Source organism: Rhinichthys klamathensis, unplaced genomic scaffold (assembly GCF_029890125.1).
Source record: "Rhinichthys klamathensis goyatoka isolate OS25496 unplaced genomic scaffold, OSU_Roscu_1.1 h1tg000029l_1, whole genome shotgun sequence".
NCBI classification, from domain to species: Eukaryota; Metazoa; Chordata; class Actinopteri; order Cypriniformes; family Leuciscidae; genus Rhinichthys; species Rhinichthys klamathensis.
In genome coordinates, this window is record NW_026606579.1 from 3,079,124 (window position 1) to 3,097,029 (window position 17,906).

A 17,906-nucleotide genomic window follows, 5' to 3' on the forward strand; every position below is an offset into this window, starting at 1 on the left:
TGAACCACTGAATTTGTGGAAGCGAATTTGGAAGCGAAATAAAATGGACCGAAAACCGCCTGTTGAATATTATAGGTTGTATTTTTAATCAGTTTGAATATTTGTGAAGTGAAATATGAAAGGTGAAAATGGCTTATTGAAATGTTACTAATGAAAATGTGTTTGAAATGTTTTGAATTGAAATATTCACAGCCTAAATATTCAACCATGCTAAATTTCAGCCCATAAAAATGCAAGCCCTAAAAATACAATGCATTAAAATACAAGCAGGGTTAATGCAATGCATTTTATTTTTCAAGTAGTGCAATTCAACAGGCTTTTTGTTTCAAAAACATTTGTCATTATTTTACTTCCATACTGGAGGATCACCCACCCACATTTGTTTTGCTTCCAACGCATGCTACAGAATGTTGCCTAACTTGCTTTACTCAATGAGCACTTTCTGTGCTCATGTCAGTGCAGTGACAGCAAATGTCAAACAGCAGGTTTGATGGGGGGTGGGGTTTGTGGTTGCATATACTCAAAAACAAAAAAGTCTATCATGTGACGTGATGGTTGCGCCCCCTGTTCCTGAAGCGGCCTGATAAAGACCTCGAACATTCATGGGCTGCAGCACAAAGTCTCTCTGAACTGATAGAAGCCTCTACTCACATTTACATCAGAATTCAAGACACAGCAAAGGTAATGTTCCACCATGTATCTTAACAGAAAGCTGCCGGCCCTGACAGGCTGGAAGGCACCATCCTAAAGAGCTGCAAAAGAACAACTTAGCCGGTGTTCAGAGGACTGTTTCAGAAAACACTTGACACACACAAAGTTCCAAAGATATGGAAAACAGTGGAAATTTTACCACTTCCTAAGAAACCCAAACCAGTTGGCCTGAACGATTTTAGACCAGTGGCACTCACTTCTGTTGCTATGAAGTGTTTTGAGAAACTCATTTTAATTTGTCTCAAAGTACAAATCCAAGGACACATTACAGTTTGCTTATAGGGAGAAAAGGGGTGTGGAAGATGCTGTCACATCCCTTCTGAATGGAATCTACAAACACCTTAAAACACCTGTCTCTCATGTATGCATCCTGTTCGCAGACTTCTCTTCAGCTTTTAACACCATCCAGTCACACAAGTTGTTAGACAAGCTGATAGACGTGTTAACCTCACTCTTGTAAAGTGGATTCAGGACTTTTTAACAGCCAGAAAACAGAATGTGAGGACGGGTCAGTCATTCAAGAACCATCATGACAAACAGGGGATTGCCACAAGGATGTGTTTTATCACCATTGTTATTTATTTTATATACTAATGATTGTGTCAGCCACCATTCCAACTGTTCACTGATTAAGTTTGCAGAGGATGCTGCCCTAGTCGGTTTTTTAACAGATAATGAACAGGACAACAGGACTGAGGTTGACCACTTTCATGAATGGTGCAATCAAAACTCACTAATTTTAAACATTTCAAAACAAAAGAAATGGTGATCGATTTTAAGAAAAGGCCCCTTCCACTGCAACCTGTTACTATTCAAGGGACAATTATTGAGACTGTGGAGGAGTAGCCTATAAGTATCTTCTGGGCACTATTATTGATTACAAACTCACATGGTCTGCCAATTCGTACGAATTTTACGAGGTGGCTAATTCGTATGAATTCATACGACTTCACTCGAAAGAATTAGTACGATTTATCAAAAATATTAATATAAATATAAACATATTTTACGAGTTGCCCTATTCGTATGAATTTGTACGAATGACCTACCCCTGACCCCGCCCCCGCTCCTAAACCTACCCATCATGTGGGTTTAGACAAATCGTACAAATTCATACGAGTGAGGTCGTACGAGTTCATACGAATTAGCCACTTTTTAATCACTCGTACAAATTCGTGCGAATTGGTCGTGAGATAGCGTTGCAATACTGTTCGATAGGAGGATTGGAAAAAATGGACTGTATTAGGTAATGGTTCAGATCTAACTTTCCTCAATGGGGTGTCGGTCAGAACACACTGGATTCAAATCAGTTCCATGCAAAGGAGGTTTATTTGTTAACAGTCTTTGGCTGTTCACAACACAGCAGTACACAGGCTTTACTTATTACTGGTATTTAGATGTGCGCACGTGTGTGGTCTACAAAGGAAAATAAAGATATATATTAACCATATGTCTTGAGTATTATTACACAAACATAATTTCCATAAACAGATACATATTTCTCCAATAAAGCAATTCTCAAGTTAAAGTTAGGGTAAGATAAAGGAATAAACGCATAATCAAAGATATTATTATACAACACCGCCACTTAGTGGTCAGAAATGGCATAACATTCAAAACCGAAACCAAATCTGAGGTAATTTAAATGAACGGCACATAATCATAAAGATCGCGTCATTAAACTTGAAATAACAAGAGTTTCAAATACTAATGTAACGATCACACATACATATGCACAATCAAACACTGGGTGCAATCTCAATATTATAAATTGCCAGTAATATCGAACATAAACGGCACATTCACGAGCCCTTAACCTCACGCGATTAACGGATTCATCTCTCTTAAACATGCATCACTTTATGAAAGTATGACATCAAGGCTTTACAGCTCCTTAACAAGTATTGATAACCAAACTAGGTAAACAGTCAACTTACATATATTTATTGACGCACTTCGCACACACAGTCTTGCTTGTACAGTCCCGCTCATACAGTCCCGCTCTGTGCTGATGATGACTGAAAGTAAGTAGCGCATGCGCACATGACTCTGCCTTTCCAACACAGCCGCCCCCAAATTTGGTTACAAATTTGCTCCATTGAAAGGCCGACACTATATGGACTACCATTAGTCACTAGTGTGGCTTTCATCCCCTTCATCTCGGATCTCTGGAAGAACAATCAGTCGAGAGATGGGTCTTGTGTAGACTTTGTCCTTAATCTGCACCTCGACCGTTCGAACCCGATTATCAGCCCCAGGAAAGACATTAGATACTCTTCCGATCTGCCAGAATGAACGGGGTAACTGAGGGTCAACAAGCATGACGATTGTTCCGGGTTTAATGTTTACTGATGGATTCTGCCACTTTCCCCTGGCCTGCATGTCAGGTAAGTAATACTTTATGAAGGCCGTCCAGAATCTGTCAGACAATACTTGTGAATGCCTCCATCTCCGTCTTCCTAGGAGCTCAGACACTGGATAGATGACTTGGGGTAGGGACCCATCTGGCCGCCCCATTAGAAAACAGTTTGGGGTGATCGGATCTGCATCAGCAATGTCTGCTGAAACGTAACCAAGAGGTTTGGAGTTGAGGATGGCCTCAATCTCTATGAGGACAGTTCGAAGCACTTCTTCAGTTACTGATTCTGAGCCCAGGGTTGTATAAAGTGCGGCCTTTACTGAACGAATCTCGCGTTCCCACACCCCTCCAAAGTGTGGGGCAGCTGGAGGATTGAAATGAAAGCTAATTTGTTGCTTCGCTAGCTGCTGTTGCAGATCACCACTGAGCTGACTGAAGGCTTCTTTAAGTTCTCTCTCACCGCCTCGAAAGTTGGTGCCTTGGTCCGAATATAGCTCTGCAGGTTTCCCACGGCGACCTATAAATCGACGTAGTGCCATGAGAAAGGCATCACTATCTATAGATGTCAGCACCTCAAGGTGCACTGCCCGGGTGGTCAAGCACTTAAATAAAAGTCCCCACCGCTTCTCCGTCCGACGACCTATTTTGACCAGAAGAGGCCCAAAGCAGTCAATTCCGGTTGAATGAAAAGCAGGCTTGAACAACCGAAGTCGTGGTGGAGGGAGATCAACCATTTTCTGGGAGGCTGGCTTCGACCTCCATTTACAGCATTCAAGACATGTTCGCTGGTGCTTTCTCACTGCCTCTCTCCCTTTCAGTATCCACACATTTCGACGGAGCTCCGCAAACACTCGCTCCGGTCCTGGATGGCAAAGGCGAGCATCATATTCCTTTATGAGTAGCTGAGTGTTAGGGTGACTGGAATCCAACACGATAGGGTGTACTGTGCTTGGGTCTAATCCTTCCACCCGCCTTAATCGTCCTCCAACCCGTATTACCTCACTGGTTCTGTCAAACTCTGGGGAGAGACAAAGTAAGCGGCTGCTAGAACGAACAGGCTTACCATTTTTCAACAGATGGTAGTCTTCATGAAAACTATCCAACTGGACCTGTCTCAGCGCGGTCAGTTCTGCCTTCTGGTAAGCACTGACTGGAGGGGGGCCACTTTGTTCTGCCGCCACATGCAACTCCTGTGCTACTGCTTCGACCAAGTCTTTCCAGCTATTAAACTTACTACCATCTGCTGTCACTGGTGCTGAGTTAATCACGCCACAGAAGGCACTTCGCTTTAATTCCATAGCGTCATCAGGCACTAAGCTGCGCATAACTGGTGGTGCTGGCCAAGTACTCTGAGGTTGGAGGAGGAATTCTGGCCCTTGGGTCCACCGATTGGGTTCAATAAGGTCCTTCAGGCTCTTCCCACGGGTAAGATCATCTGCAGGGTTCCTGACAGAGTCAATGTAATTCCACCCTTTAAGGTCCGTCAATTCTTGAATCTCTGCCACCCTAGTGCCCACAAACACCTTAAAGCGGCAGGATTCGGAATGTAACCAGTGGAGGACAGTTGTTGAATCTGTCCAGAAAGTGACCTTCTGGATCTTCAAGGTGAGCTCATTTTCAGCCAGCTTGGCCAACTGCGCTCCTATTAGAGCACCACACAGCTCCAGTCTAGGAATTGAGCACTGCTTACGTGGGGCAACACGTGATCGGGCCATGAGGAATGAAATATGTACCTTCCCGCATGAATCTTCTGCGCGAAGGTAAGCGACTGCCCCATAAGCCTTCTCAGAAGCATCGGTGAAGATATGGATTTCCCGAGTGACCTCTGAGTTGTCCATGCTGGATGGAAGGTAGCACCTAGGGAGTACTACAAGAGGTAAGTACTGAAGCTCAGCTTCCCACACCTTCCATGCCTGCTGAAGATCATCAGGAAGTTGTGGATCATCCCAGTTCCTGTTCTTAATCCAGAGCTGTTGAACAATCACCTTGGCTCGTGTGGTGAAAGGAAGAATGACACCAAGGGGGTCATACTGACTTGCTAACACACGATATATGTTCCGCATCGTCAGAGCACTGTAAGTAACGGGTCTATGCTTAAATCCTAGGTGGTCCGACTCACAGTGCCAATTCAGTCCCAAGGTGGATTCACGTGGGTCTTCTTTATTATGTGATAGCCACAGCTCTAGCTTGGGAGATCTGGCCTCTGGTGGCAAGTGACTGACGACTTCTTGCGCGTTGCTGGCCCATTGACGGATATCAAACCCTCCGGACACTAGCAGCTTACGAAGTTTATCTAGTAACTGCCGTGCCTCTTGAGCCGATGGGAAGCTCTGTAGACAGTTATCCACATAAAAACAGCGTTCCACGGAATGTCTCACATCTTCATCCGCTGTGCTGTGCGATGAGACATGTCTTTGGAGGGCGAAGGATGCACAGCAGGGACTGCACGTGGTTCCGAACGGCAGCACCTGCCATTCATAGATGTCAGGGGGATCGCCCCGTCTCATGCCACGCCAGAGAAAGCGCAAGAGGGGCTTGTCTTCAGGTAAGAGCAGAACTTGGTGGAACATTCCACGTATATCACCGCTGATAGCCACACAATGCTCCAGGAAGCGAAGTAGAACACCTAGCAGAGAAGGGCTCAAAGTTGGACCAGGCATCAAGGAATCATTAAGGTTCAGTCCTTTATATTGGTAAGAGCAATTGAACACAATACGGTCCTTCTCATTGTGACTGACTAAGTGGTGCGGGATATACCAGGTCTCCCCTGTCATAGTGCTTGCAGCAGCTGAGAGTTTGGTAACTGCTCCATTCAGTTCTAGCTTTTCAATTTCAGCATTGTACACGGCTGCTTTCTCTGGATTTTGGGTTAGTCGTCGTTCCATACTCCGGAGACTTGGAACCACAGCCTCTTTCGGAGCACAAAATGAGGGTGAATCCTTTCTGCGCAGCAAGGGTGTCGCGTAGCGTAAGATTCCATTCACCTCCACACGAATTGTCCTAGTCTCTAAGAGGTTAATGGCCTCCTGGTCCTCCCTGGACCTTGTCACCTGCTTTTCACAACGGAAAGGCAAAACATCAAGTTGCCATAGCCTTTCAACATCTCTTTTGAGTTCTAGTTCCGCAGGGGTGAGAGACAGGAAAAGGCACTGCTGTGGCTGCAACTTGGTCTCCAAGATCTTGGCTGGTCCCTGCAGTGTCCATCCTAGCCTTGTCTTTATGGCTGCCGGACCACCAAGTGGACCAATTCGGACAGGTGCAATTGGTGTGATTAGATGTGTGTTATCGGCTCCGATGAGAAGTAAAGGACTCACTCTTTCAAAGGCCTGCAGGGGGAGATCTTTAAGATGCTTGTACTTCTCCAGCAAACTGACAGGATAGGAGTAATCGGCCAGACCAAGACGTTTCGCAGTGAATGCTGCATTGATCTTAAAGGTCTTCTGTGGTTGAGTGGCAGGAGATATGTGGAAGGTAACCGTGGTACCACTGATGGTCTGCACATCTTGGCGGATAGTCCGCAAGGCTATGTTTTCGGCTTGACCTTGTATACCGAGCTCATGGGCGGCATCAGGAAGAAGAATAGTACGCTCGGACCCGTCATCCATGACAGCATAGGTGTCGAGCGTCTTGCCTCCATAGTGCAGCAAGACCCGGATGACCTTTAGGAGAACACGCCTGCAGTCAGTGGGTCTGTCCAAGTACAGTGTCTCAGTGGTTGAACTAACAAGGCAGGAACCTTCTCTGGTACTCTTTGTGTTGACCTCATGCAAGATTTGTAAGTGCTTCCCTTTGCAGATGCTACAAGGCTTCTTGAGTGTGCACTGGGCTGCTTGGTGTAAACGACCACAGCGCCAACAACGATGATTGGTCTGGATCCATTCAATCATTTGCCGTTTATCTAAGGACTTAAAAGTGGGACATTGACTAAGATAATGGTCCTCGTTATCGCAGTAAGGACAACAAACTCTAGGTGGGAGTTTAGGTTTCTCCGCTTCAACTGGCCTAACTTGAGACGGTGCTGAGGGTATCTTTGTGGCAATGTCATCCGCTCCATGAAGGATGGTAGCTGAACGAGCAGTGGGTTTGGTTTCTCTCCAGCGTTCTGGTCTCTGGGTCTTGTAACTGATCTGTGACTCACTGCTTTGACACCAGGCCTCATACTGAAGCCACTCGGAAAATTCACGAAGGTTATACACAGACCCAGGACGGTGGTACATCTGTCTTCGGAATCCTGATCTCATTTCAGCAGGTAACTTACTCAGCAGTCTCTCTACATGTGACCCACATCGAAGCTCGGCTTCACCTTCATCTCCAAGAGTTTCCAACATACCCACCAAAGCCCTAATCTGTAGAGCGAATTTGTCAAAGGCCTCAGTATCTCCTCGTCGGATATCTGGGGAATCCATCACTTTGGCAATCTTCTTGAGTGCCAACTTGTGAGGCTGGCCAAACCTTTCATTCAGAGCAGCCATGGTAGCAGAGTATGGAAATGGGGAATTGAGATATGAATCTGCCACCAGACGAGCTTCGTCTAGCTTCAAATGATCCAGCAAGATTTGGTACTGGAACAGTTCTGTGGCATCTGATGGTAGAAGGTTCTCAAGAGCTATTTTTAAACGAGTAAACTCACTGGGGTCCTTAGTGCAAAAGTTGGGTATGGTTGGCACTGGACCTCGGTAGGTGGTTTCTTGTCTTACAGGATTCAGGTTAGAGGCATAGGAATCTCTGCGTACTAACTGTGGCCTTATGGGTTGCTGGGACTGAGAACGCACCTGTGTAGGGTAATCTAAAGTCTCTCTCGGGGACTTGTACAATGTCCTGGAATGCCAGTGAGGGACAGGAGTATCTGCTTGGAGGCCTGGCATAGGACGAGCTATTCTCTGATAAAGAGGGTGACTTGGGTTTTCAGGATGCTGCCTGGAAGGGAATTCATGGCCATCACGTGCATTACACATGATTGGCTGAATGTGTGATTTAGTAGGTGCCGCCGCTAAGATCTGATCTTTCATTATCTGAAGTTCACCCATCATTGTTCCCAGAATGTCTAACATTTTAGAGTCACCTATTGTAGCAGGAAGGGGCTGTTGTGGCTTTAGAGGTGGCGCTGTTGTGTAGTCTGTCTGGCAACGCTTACCATAGGTAGGTGGGGGCAAAGATGTAGACACCATGGAGTGTGGATGGTAGGATGCCATTCCAGGATGTGGGAGGAGTCTATCCTGTGCAGGGAAAGATGTACTTAGTAACGGCGTGGACTGATGTGCTTCCCATGGCCGATGATATGGAGAAGTCTGAGGACTATTAACTGACTGCACTGGAGCGTAGCTGGCGCTAGGTTGTTGCAGATCTATGTTATCCATTCCTTGGATAAAATGATCCCTTTCCCCAACTATGGGCGGCCATTCATCCACTGTGTCCCATGGATCTTGACTTATGGGACTAGTTACTCTGGTAGAAGGTGAAGGGATGTTCACTGCAGCATCTCCAAGCCACTGTGTATGCTGTGTTGTGTGAGGCGATACCGGCTGACTGCCTGCTCTACGATGTACAGTTGTAAGATCATAATCTTTAAGGTAAACAGGAAGATGAACTTGACGTTTGGGTCTGACAATCTGTGAAGATGCTTCTTCAGGTTGCATAGTGATACTGATCAATTCTTCGTCCATAAAGAATGCCAGATCCGGCTCGAAGGACCATTTGTTCGATAGGAGGATTGGAAAAAATGGACTGTATTAGGTAATGGTTCAGATCTAACTTTCCTCAATGGGGTGTCGGTCAGAACACACTGGATTCAAATCAGTTCCATGCAAAGGAGGTTTATTTGTTAACAGTCTTTGGCTGTTCACAACACAGCAGTACACAGGCTTTACTTATTACTGGTATTTAGATGTGCGTACGTGTGTGGTCTACAAAGGAAAATAAAGATATATATTAACCATATGTCTTGAGTATTATTACAGTCCAATCCTCCTATCGAACAAATGGTCCACAACACAGCAGTACACAGGCTTTACTTATTACTGGTATTTAGATGTGCGTACGTGTGTGGTCTACAAAGGAAAATAAAGATATATATTAACCATATGTCTTGAGTATTTTTACACAAACATAATTTCCATAAACAGATACATATTTCTCCAATAAAGCAATTCTCAAGTTAAAGTTAGGGTAAGATAAAGGAATAAACGCATAATCAAAGATATTATTATACAACACCGCCACTTAGTGGTCAGAAATGGCATAACATTCAAAACCGAAACCAAATCTGAGGTAATTTAAATGAACGGCACATAATCATAAAGATCGCGTCATTAAACTTGAAATAACAAGAGTTTCAAATACTAATGTAACGATCACACATACATATGCACAATCAAACACTGGGTGCAATCTCAATATTATAAATTGCCAGTAATATCGAACATAAACGGCACATTCACGAGCCCTTAACCTCACGCGATTAACGGATTCATCTCTCTTAAACATGCATCACTTTATGAAAGTATGACATCAAGGCTTTACAGCTCCTTAACAAGTATTGATAACCAAACTAGGTAAACAGTCAACTTACATATATTTATTGACGCACTTCGCACACACAGTCTTGCTTGTACAGTCCCGCTCATACAGTCCCGCTCTGTGCTGATGATGACTGAAAGTAAGTAGCGCATGCGCACATGACTCGGCCTTTCCAACAAATACACTAGCAAGATACTCGAAAGCACAGCAACGGCTCTATTTTTTAATGAAACTGCGTAGTTTTAATGCAGGCACAACAACTCTGACATTGTTTAACTTTCATTCAGAGTGTACAGTATATAGAATGGCAGTTTGATTGAGTCTAGGCCTAGGGCTTCAAGGAGTTTAGATTTAAATTTTTGACATTTGGGGAGTTTGGAAATCTGAACATTCTGCAATATTCAGACGCAATCACGCAGGAGCGTTCCCAAAGCGTCATCTATGCATCACGAGTTCGCTCCTGTGTGATTGCGTCTGAAGCACTTATGTCAACTAGTCCAACGGCGAGAGTGAGGGTCACGGGCGGGTGACGTCACGACCAGGAAAGGATAAAAGCACATACGGTTTAGAACAATAGGTTACTTGCGTAACCCCGGTTCTCTGATAGCATTAAGTGAGGTGTCTCACTATGGGATACGCCCCTTCCGCGTATTCCTCAGAAGCCCTATTACATTACGCCAGCCCCAATTGGCTGGCAGACATGACGCTGTGTCTGGGAGTGGCTACCCCACCCCTCCGTATAAGAGGAGCAGCACAACGTCATTACGACATTCAAAACAAGCACACCTCTTCCTCGCTTCACACAGCAAGGAGGGTGATCTGGTGAGACACCTCACTTAATGCTATCAGAGAACCGGGGTTACACAAGTAACCTATTGTTCTCTTTCAAGCATACGTTTCGGTGTCTCACTATGGGATATCCTAACTCCCGTATTGCCAGATAGCCTGCCTTGAAGTCCTCTGCCAACCACAGCACCACCTCCAGGCTGGACGAGTCTTAAGTCAGAATGCTCACTCAGAATGAGTGAGCATTCTGAACTTGTACTTCCTTAAGTATTTGTTCAGTGCACGTAGATCTAATATGGGACGAAGGGCACGAGTCCCTTTCTTTGGGACTAGAAAGTACCTCGAGTAAAACCCACTGTGGCTTTTTTTGGGTGGTACCACTCTTATCGCCCTTTTGTTCAGTAGTGAATAAATTTCGTCCTGAAGAACATGTTTTAATTCTTCCCGCACATGAGAATGAATTATCCCTTTGAAGTGCGGGGGGGAAGTGGCAAACTGCAGTCTGTACCCGAATTGTATTGTCTTTAATACCCAGCGGGACTGTGTGCACTCTCGCCAGTTGTTTATTTGCAGCGTTCTGGTGCCATCGTGTGGCTGAGTCATGAATGAGTTCGTGGTCTGTACTGCGCATGCGCGGGCACTTAGCGCTTGGACAGAGTCTGAGTGGCTCATCACCTCTAAGGGATCGAAAGCTCCCTGAGGTGATGTTATAATGTGTTCTGTTAACATGTTTTGCAACATTTTTGGGGGCATTGTGTTTTGCAACATTCTCTGGGGGTACAGTGAAAACTTTATTGAATTTTGTACATGAAAAGTGCTTGTGACTAGTGGGTTGGTGTGCACCACTGCACCGTTTCTTTTCTTTTTCACCACTCTGCTTCCCCTGGCCCAAGCGGGAGCTGTTTTCCCCACAGAACATCTGTGAACAGTGGAACTTGTGATTTGACGAACGCTGAACATGTGAGGGTCGGGAGTTAGCGAACTGGGGGGCTGTTGACTCCCTTCCCTGGTGAAGACACTGTCAAACCGTCTTCTTCTTCCTCCTCGCTCCCTGAAGATGGGGATGAGGATGAGGTTGAGGGGCTGACTGGACCGTCTGAGCTGCTGCAGGCAGATAGTTCTTCCTAGGCCAGGCAGTTCTCTGTTCCTGTGCTCCGCTCTGACCCGCTGCATTCACGTTAGGTCTCTGCCGTTTCGGAATGCGAAAGTTGGGGGGTGGGCGGGCCGTGGCCTGTGCGAAGGTCTGTCGGGGTGGCGGAGGTGGTGCAGTCTGCGTCTTTCTCGGCATACAGAGCTGCAGGGCCTCATCATCCCTCTTTTTCTCTTCGCATCTCTTTTGCATCAGTGTCAAAGCTGAGCCGAAAATGCCATCTGCAACTACTAGGATGGCTTCTTTTTCCCTGTCAGAGAGATTAGCGAGATTAAGCCATCGAGCTCTCTCCTGGATAACCATTGTGGCCATGGCTTTCCCCGGCGGCTTGAACCGCGCATCTCTGAAGACGCAAAGAGAGATCCGTTACAACACAGATCTCTTCCCAGTGTGTCTGACCTGGCATGGTAGTCACTTCGTCCTGCAGCTCCGCTTGGTATGCGGTCAGCAGAGAGATCGCGTTCATAGCCCTTACAGAGAGCGCGACTGCTTTGTAAGCTCGTTCCGTCATGCTTGACTGGAAACGGTCAGCTTTAGATGCCAGCGTCGGATTTGCAGCCGCCGTGCGCTTCGGTTGTAAGTGCGCGGCAACTAATGGCTCCATGGGGGGCATTCGGAGAAGGCCCTCCTTTTCCATCCCCTCTACATCTAGAACGGAGCCACCTTGCACGGGCATCTTGCTTGTGAACGGCTTGTCCTTCCACGTAACCGCTACCTCTTCCAGGAGCTCCGGGAAAACAGGAAGGAGCTGTCGTGCTGCCCGTTTTGCACTCGGCAGTCTCTTACCCTCATAGCGAGACTTTGCAGTCTCTGCTATCACGGTCGGCCACGGAATATTAAGTTTTCCCGCAGCGCGTTTGTACACGTCCAGCAAGTCAACACTGAGAAGCGGGGAGGATGGTGTCCTGTCCGCCTCTTCCGTGGATCCCGCCGCCACGAGGAGTTGTGCCGGGTGTGCAGGCCGAGGGAGGAATGGAGAATCTTCGAAGTCTTCCTCTTCGTCAGAGAGAAGAATGTCCGATTGCCCCTCTTCCTCGAATTCGACCGCATCCTCTTCCTCATCCGTGCTGAGCAGACTGGAAAGAGGCATGCACGCATCAAGCTGTTCACTCCAGGATAGAGCTGCCGTGGTGGGCAGTTCTACAGGAATGGATACCTGCGGAGTGGCAGCTGGTGCAGGGCTAGGAGTCATGAGGGGTTCCTGGCCCGACAGGCTAGCTTGGCGTGCTAGCCTGCGACGAAGGCTCTTCGTGGTGAAGCGTGCGCAGTGTTCACACGTGCCGGGACTCTCGATCGCCAGTTGAGCATGTTTCAGCCCGAGACATGCAGAGCAGACCTGGTGTGTGTCCTTGCATGAGATCTTGTTCCCGCATGAACAGAGTCGCACAGAATCTCCCTCACTAGCCTGGATAGTCTGCATTGCTGCAGCCATCATAGTATCGAACAGTCCTTGTAATCGGCTGGAATGCAAATCGAAGGAGTCAGACGAAAAACGGCGTGGTGGCCAGTAATTCGTCCAAGAGTTCGTAGAAAGTTTCAAAGGCTTCTAGGCTTCTGGTGTGAAGCGAGAAGATGTTATACGGAGGGGTGGGGTAGCCACTCCCAGACACAGCGTCATGTCTGCCAGCCAATTGGGGCTGGCGTAATGTAATAGGGCTTCTGAGGAATACGCGGAAGGGGCGTATCCCATAGTGAGACACCGAAGCGTATGCTTGAAAGAGAACCGCGTTAGCTTCTGTGCCTCAGCAAGCGCTCTATGTGAATCTGTCTCTGTATATTTATTGTTGTTTGTCCTCAAGCATATATATTTATATATTAGACAGGAGTATGGCGAGCAAACAGCTTTGGATCGTGTGTTCGTCCCTGCCCTCACTTCATTACGAGTGGGGACACGCGATTCATGTGCTATTTGTTTGGGAGTAGAGCATGCACGGTCAGCTCTAGTATATTGGGACTGACAGTGTTCATTCATAAATTCCCGACGTGTAACATATGCACTATCGAGAGTTTTATCTCTGTTCCGGTTGGCTTTCTTGTCGAGGGAAGAAAGCCAATAAAGATTATTTGGCTCGGATTTCGCGTTTGCCGAGGCAGCTCATAGATTACGGGTCTGCAATAAGGATTCTGTGACTCGATCATGGATCTCGCGTGTGCCAAGGCAGCGCGTAGATTACGGGTTTGCAATAATAATCTATTGGCTCAGATCTCGTGTGTGCCGAGGCAGCGCGTAGATTATGGGTCAGCAATAAGAATCTATTGGCTCAGATCTCGTGTTTGCCGAGGCAGCGCGTAGAGGGTCTGCATCTCTACAATAAGAATCTATGGCTTAGATCGCGCGCTTGCCGAGGCAGCGCTTAGATTATGGGTCTACATATCTGCAATAATTAAGTGGCTTTATCTCACGTTTGTCGAGGCAACGTGTAGATGATGGTCCGCAATGTATAATATGCGCAGGGAATTGGGCAGATGGGAATTTCCCTTTCTCCCATTCTCTTATTAATGTGGGCAAATTAATTTTGTATTCTTTATTGTTTGAGACTGGTTTATTAATACACTATATTCAGCCTTTTAACTAGACCGTTTCTACTTGTCTTGTTGATATTTGGCTGCATTTAATTTTTGAGAAAATTAAATATGTAGGCCTACTCATCTAATCTCTGAGGAGTTAAATGTCTGTATTAATATACTATTCAGCTTTTCACCCAGACTGTTTATTTGTCCGGTTGATATTTTGGCTGCATTTAATTTTTGAGAAAATTAAATATGTACTCTTCTATCTTTAAAAGGAGTTATTTAATTCTGAGGAAATAAATAGCTAGTTCCCAGGGGGAAGTGGATAACACCTCATTATACGGTGCCCATCTCCCTCCAGTGCCCTCCAGCGAGTTCTAGTCTCAGTGTCTGACTCGCAGAAGGGGGGTTTAAGAGGGGTCAGTTTGGTTATATCCTGCTGGTCATCCGTTTCAGGACGCCGGGTTGGCTTCTTAAGCTATACTAGAGACCAGTCTCGAGAGGCTGGGTCCTTTAGTATTCTCAGCCGTAGTCGTCTTGGAATAAGACATATCTGAGGACAATCGTTATCTCGAAGAAGGCTTCGACTAAGAAGAAGTCCTGACGCCGAGGCTATCAGGCTTCTGAGGGTGGCCCACTTCGGGGAGAGACAGGTTCGAGAATACGTGTCTCCTCGGCACCCTCTGAGGGGCGACTCTCTGAGGAGGGTCCCGTTTCAGGGTACCGAGGTGTCAGCGTCCCTAAACAATCCTCCGAGGAGTGTCGTAAAGCAGTCAGTTCGGCTGTTCCCTGCCGGTTTGCCGCTTCAGGGCACCGAAGGCCGAGATGGCATTCTCAACAGAAGACTTTGAAGCAGAAGATGGATCTGAGGACCGTTGTTTCTGCGAAAAAGGTTTCGCCCAAGATCCTGACGCCACTGGTGTCAGACCTCTGAGGGCAGCCCTGACCGGTGTGGAGCGGTGTACACCTCAGTATACGGTACCCGCCTCACCTCGGTGCCCTCAGGAGGCCGTTCTGCCAACCCCACCACCCTTGGTGCCTCGGGGCGCAGCGGTCTCCAGCGAGCACATGGCTCAGTGCTGTGTCAAACTCGCACCCTCTGAGGGGGGTTCAAAAACAGTCAGTTCAGGTAGTTCCTGCCGGTATGTTTCAGGCTCCCGAACTGGTTGTCTCTATAACACCAGAGGCCAGCCTCGAGAGGCTGGTTCCCTTAGTAGACTTTCTGGCAGCGTGGAAGCTACTGCCAAATATATCTCAATGGGTCCTGCAGATAGTAGAAAAAGGATACAGAATCCAGTTTGGTTCTCGTCCTCCGTGCTACAACGGGTTGTTACTCACAGTAGTACATCCCGAGCAGGCTCTGGTAATGGAACAAGAGGTAAAGGCCCTGTTAGCGAAGGAAGCTATAGAACAGGTGTACTCACCCAACAGAGAGTCGGGTTTTTACAGCCGTTATTTCATTGTTCCAAAAAAGGATGGAGGGTTGCGTCCTATTTTAGATCTTCATCTGTTGATTCGTTCAGTACACAAAAAATCAAGTTCAAGATGCTAACACTCAAACAGATCGTGACTCAAATCAGATCCGAGGACTGGTTTGTCACGATAGATCTGAAAGACGCTTACTTCCATGTCTCCATCCTCCCTGAGCACAGGAGGTACCTGAGGTTTTCTTTTGGGGGCAAAGAATACCAATATCCGGTACTTCCTTTCGGTCTAGCTTTATCACCCCGCATGTTCACGAAATGCGTAGATGCAGCTCTGGCCCCGCTCAGGCTGCAGGGCATACGCATTCTGAATTACATGGATGACTGGCTGATTCTAGCGGAATCAGAACAGTTAGTGGTTCGGCACTGAGGTGTCGTCCTCGCTCATATGCAAATGTTGGGGTTGAGGCTCAATGCCAAGAAGAGTGTGCTTTCTCCAGTACAGAGAACCACTTTTCTTGGTGTGGTATGGGATTCAGTCACGATGCAAGCTGTTCTATCGCCCGCTCGTGTAGCTGTTATCCTTACAGCCACAAAAGAACTAAAGCTAGGCCAGTAACGCACTGTGAAACAGTTCGAGAGACTGTTAGGCCTCCTGGCAGCAGCGTCCAATGTGATACCCTTTGGCCTGCTGTACATGAGACCTTTGCAGTGGTGGCTCAAGACCAGAGGGTTCTCCCCGAGGGCCTTGGTTATATGGAGGAAACACTGGTTCTTGACCCAGGGTCCGGTGTTGGGAGCTCTTTGCCATCGAGTTGCGATCTCGACAGATGCTTCCCTCACCAGCTGGGGAGCGGTAATGGAAGGCCGCTCAGCTCAGGGTCTGTGGAGGAGTCATCATCTCTCTTGGCACATAAATTGCCCGGAAATGATGGCCGTCTTCAATGCGAGACATTTCCTCCCAAATCTGAGGGCATCAGAATGTAGGAGCAGACATCCTGTTGAGGCAGGGGCTGAGGCCCGGGGAATGAAGGCTCCACACCGAGGTGTTGGAGCACATTTGGGTTTTTTATGGCCAGACACAATTGGATTGGTTCGCGTCTCAGGATACGACGCACGGTCCACTTTGGTTCTCCCTCACACACCCAGCTCCCTTGGGGCTGGACGTTGTGGTATAGACATGGCCGAGGCTACGTCTGTACGTCTTTCCCTGATTACTCTGCTCCCAGGAGTTCTGGAGGAGGTCAGCCGGGACGGAATAAGTCTACTACTAGTAGAACCGAACTAGCCACGCTGACTAGTTCTCGGACCTGTTGTCTCTCCTCGACGGCTCTCCCTCGGAGATTCCAGTCAGGAGGGACCTTCGGTCTCAAGTGGAAGGGGTGACCCTTCACCCCAGCCCAGCCCAGAGATTTGGAACCTGTGGGTTTGGCCTCTGAGGGGGCCCAACTCATTGTCTTTGGTCTCTCAATTGAGGTTGTGGAGACCATACTTCTCTCCAGAGCTCCCTCCACGAGGAAACTATGTATTAAGTGATGGGTTTTCACTTCATATTGCGGATCTCAAACAGTGGGGCCCAGTTTACTGCCCGATTGGTACAGTGCTGGAGTTACTGCGGGTTCGTTTTTCTTCAGGGTTATCCCCTTCCACACTGAAGGTGTATGTGGCGGCCTTAGTGCCTACCATGTCCCTTTTGGTGCTATTTCCCTGAGGGGGGGGAAACCTTTGTTTGTTTCTTCCGTGGTGCTTTTAGACCAGGATAGGAGTATGGCGGCTTAGAAGCCTTATTATACAAGTAGTTATCCCTGTAGGATGTGGTATGCGGCGGGCTGGTCCTCTCCACTCACATTTGTAAGGTTTTACAACTTCGACCTGGGCACTTCCCCAGGTTCATCGACGCATCGCTAGTTCCCTCGAAAGGGAACGTCTCAGGTTACGACTGTAACCCTTGTTCCCTGAGAAGGGAACGAGACGATGCGTCACTTTGCCATACGTCCTACATCCCTGTGATCGACTTGCTTCGGCCTTTTTCGAAGCTAACACGGTTCTAAACCGGATGTGTCATACACTGACAGGCGACAGCAGCCATGCAAGGCGCCATCCAGCTCGTCGGGAGCAGCTGGGGTTAGGTGTCTTGCTCATGGACACCTCGACACTTGGTCAGGTGGAACCGAGGATTGAACCACCAACCTTCCGGTTTGTAGACAACCTACATGAACCACTGAGCCACTGCCGCCCCCTTGTCTTCCTTGTCGTGACGTCATCCGCCCGTGACGCTCACTCTCGCCGTTGGACTAGTTGACATAAGTGCTTCAGACGCAATCACGCAGGAGCGTTCCCAAAGCGTCATAGACGCATCGTCTATCAGGGATCTATCCCTTCTCAGGGAACTAGGGTTACAGTCGTAACCTGAGACGTTTTTCAGATTTTTGATCGTCATTTTTAGGAA

General features: G+C 47.4%; 1 protein-coding gene across 1 annotated transcript in view; it reads left to right on the top strand.

Moving 5' to 3' along the window:
- The first annotated feature begins 666 nt into the window (after nucleotides 1-666).
- LOC130080105 (cytidine monophosphate-N-acetylneuraminic acid hydroxylase) overlaps nucleotides 667-17,906 on the top strand; it is a 148,002-nt gene continuing 130,762 nt past the window's right edge. The window contains exon 1 of the mRNA XM_056245402.1: nucleotides 667-681. The gene's annotated coding sequence lies outside the window, so the exon portion shown is untranslated. The remainder of the gene's footprint in view (nucleotides 682-17,906) is intronic.